We start from the raw sequence: 3,431 nt of genomic DNA, 5'->3' as shown, positions 1-3,431 counted from the left end.
ATGGTGGCCCACCTGCTGCTGTGTGCCTGGCCCAAGGTACCTGACATTGGCCAGGGAGCACCCCCTCCCCCCCACCCCCCCGCCAGCAGTCCCTGAGCACCTGCTCTGGCCTGGACAGTACCTGCAGCACAGCATTGTGCCCACCATGCACTACCAGGACAGCCTGCCCAGGCTGCCTGTTCCCAAACTTAAAGACACCATTAAAAGGTACCTCAGTGAACAGAAGGCTCTCTTGGATGATGGGCAGTTCAGGAAAACAGAAGGATTTTACAAGAATTTTGAAAATGGGATTGGAAAAGAATTGCACAATCAGCTGGTTGCTCAGGACAAGCAGAATAAGCATACGAGCTACATTTCAGAGTCAAGGAAGGAAAGAGAATGAGGAAGAAAAGGCATTAATAAATATTAGGGCAATGCAAATCAAACCACAATGATGGTTACCCACCAGACTGGCTCCAATCAAAAAGACAAACAATAACAAACATTGCAAGGATGTGGAAAAACTGGAACCCTCATACACTGCTGGCGGTAATGGTGCAGGCACTTTGGAAAACACTATAGCAGTTCCTCAAAAGGTCAAACATATACTTAACATCTGATCTAGCCTTCCACTCCTAGTTGTATCCCCAAGAGAATTCATAATAACCAAAAAAGGGAAACAACCCAGATGTCCATCAACTGATGACAAATGTTCTAGCTACACTAATAAAAGAGAAACATGCAAATTGGTGTCACTTTGCTATGCCCACTAGCCAATCCGGATGGGTATGCAACTTAACCCAACAAAGATGGCTTTAATTTGAAGACTGAAGACTGAAGACGATTGAAGACTGAAGACGACTGAAGACCGAAGAGGCTTGGCTTCTCTGCTGCAGCCGGAGTGAAGGCCTGGGTCCCAGCAGCCAGGGGAAGGAAGGCCTATTGCACGAATCTCTTTGTGCAATGGGCCTCTAGTATCTATATAATGGAACATTATCCCAGGTTTGATTCCAGCCAGGGGCACATGCCTGAGTTGCGGGCTTGATCCCCAGTAGGGGATGTACAGGAGGCAGCTGATCAATGATTCTTTCTCATCATTGATGTTTCTATCTCTCTATCCCTCTCCCTTCCTCTCAAAAATCAATAAAAATATTTTTTTAAAAACCACATTATTGCCCCTGGTTTGATATGTACTTAACTGCTCGAGACCTCATTGTCCTGAACTTTAATCCATTTATGGCATTGAACCCTGGCCCAAAGACTGAGTACAATGAACAGCTCACCCAGGCAACCAACATGACGGTTTCTGCCATCCAGTTTCTGAAGAACTCCCAGCTGGCCTTTTGGAACCAGAAGTGTTCCACTTGAACCCGGCCAAGAGTGGCACTGATACCTTCAAAAAACTCATACACGTTGTGCCTTCCTCTCTGTCTTGGTATAGTGCCTACTTGGTCAATGCATATCCACTGGATATGTTACCGTATTTTCAGCTTTTCAATTCAACTCGTTTACCCAGACCCAGTCGGGATGAACTCTTCACTGATGACAAGGCCAGACACCTCCTGGTCCTAAGAAAAGGACATTTCTATGTCTTCGATGTCCTGGATCAAAATGGGAACATTGTGAGCGCCTCTGAAATCCAGGCTCGTCTGAAGTACATTCTCTCAGACAATAGCCCTGCCCCCCGAGTTTCCACCGGCATATCTGCCCAGTGAGAACCGAGATATCTGGGCAGAAGCTGGTGAGTGGTGGCAGCGTGGAGACCCTGAGGAAAGTGGACTCTGCTGTGTTCTGTCTCTGCCTAGATGAATTCCCCATTGAGCACCTTGTCCACTTATCCCATACCATGCTGCACGGCGACGGCACAAACCGCTGGTTTGATAAATCCTTTAACCTCATTATAGCCAAGCATAGCACAGCCGCTGTCCACTTTGAGCATGCTTGGGGCGGTGGGGTTGCAGGTTTTTCAATGCAGTGTTTAAAGACAGCACTCAGGCCCCTGCCATCACGCCACAGAGCCAGGGGGCCAGCACTGACTCTTCTGCTGCTATGCAGAAACAACTTCAAGCTGAACAATGCCTTAAAGACTGGCATCCTTGCTGCTAAGGAAAAGTTTGATGACACCATGAAAACTGACTGCATCCAGGTTCAGAGAGGAGGCAAAGAATTCTTGAAGAAGCAGAAGCTGAGCCCTGACTTGGTGGCCCAGCTGGCCTTCCAGGTGGCCTTTCTGCAGCAATATGGGCAGACGGTGGCCACCTATGAGTCCTGCAGCACTGCAGCGTTCAAGCGCAGCCACACCGAGACCATCCGTCCTGCCTCCATCTTCACAAAGAAGTGCTCCGAGCCCTAGCTGGTTTGGCTCAGTGGATAGAGCATCGGCCTGGGGACTGAAGGGTCCCAGGTTCGATTCCGGTCAAGGGCATGTACCTTGGTTGCGGGCACATCCCCAGTAGGGAGTGTGCAGGAGGCAGCTGATTGATGTTTCTCTCTCATCGATGTTTCTAACTCTCTATCCCTCTCCCTTCCTCTCTGCAAAAAATCAATAAAATAATAAAAAATAAAATAAAAAAAGAAGTGCTCCGAGGCCTTTGTCAGGAAGCCCTCCAAGCACAGCGAGGGAGAGCTTAAGCAGATATGGCCGAGTGCTCCAGATACCACGGCCAGCTGACCAAAGAAGCGGCAATGGGCCAGGGTTTTGACCAACAGTTATTTGCTCTGCGGTACCTGGCAGCAGCCAAAGGGATTGTCCTGCCTGAGCTGTATCTGGACCCTGCATCTGGGCAGATAAACCACAACATCCAGTCCACTAGCACACTGACCAGCCCAGCCGTGAACAGTGGTGCCTTTGCCCCGTGGTCCCTGATGGCTTTGGTGTTGGGTACGCCGTTCATGACAGCTGGATAGGCTGCAACGTCTCCCCCTACACAGGCCGCAACGCCCGGGAGCTTCTCCACTGAGTACAGAAGGCCTTAGAAGACATGTTTGATGCCATGGAAGGCAAATCCATCAAAACTTAGCTTCTGGGAAGGTTAAACGCCTCTGTTTCACAGTAGATGCTTCATCTACATGAAAATTGAGGCCTATGTAGCCAACAGGTGCTATTCTGTGACGATTGGAACAAATCACACGGCGCCTCAGCGGCCAATGCTGTGAAGCCTGAGCTTTAAAATCATGGTTTCAAAACTAAACTTGTAATTTCCAAGTGGAATTGGATCACAATGAAAGATAATGTGAAATTTCAATTTTAAGGGCATTAGATTAGGAGGGTAGGATTTGGAAAAATAACTCAGGTTTATTTATTGTTGAAGCAGAAATAAAATTTAATTGTTGCAAAAGAGAAAGAAAGAAAGAAAGAAAGAAAGAAAGAAAGAAAGAAAGAAAGAAAGGAAGAAAGAAAGCTAAGCAAATGAAAAGTGAGGTAAGTATTAACTCCAAGAAAACTAAAAGTT

General features: G+C 47.5%; 1 pseudogene; it reads left to right on the top strand.

Moving 5' to 3' along the window:
- Nucleotides 1–2,999, top strand: LOC132219880 (carnitine O-palmitoyltransferase 2, mitochondrial-like; annotated as a pseudogene).
- Nucleotides 3,000–3,431: the final 432 nt, after the last annotated feature.

This window comes from Myotis daubentonii, chromosome 1 (genome assembly GCF_963259705.1).
Source record: "Myotis daubentonii chromosome 1, mMyoDau2.1, whole genome shotgun sequence".
Classification (NCBI taxonomy): Eukaryota; Metazoa; Chordata; class Mammalia; order Chiroptera; family Vespertilionidae; genus Myotis; species Myotis daubentonii.
This window is presented reverse-complemented; position numbering and strand designations above follow the sequence as displayed.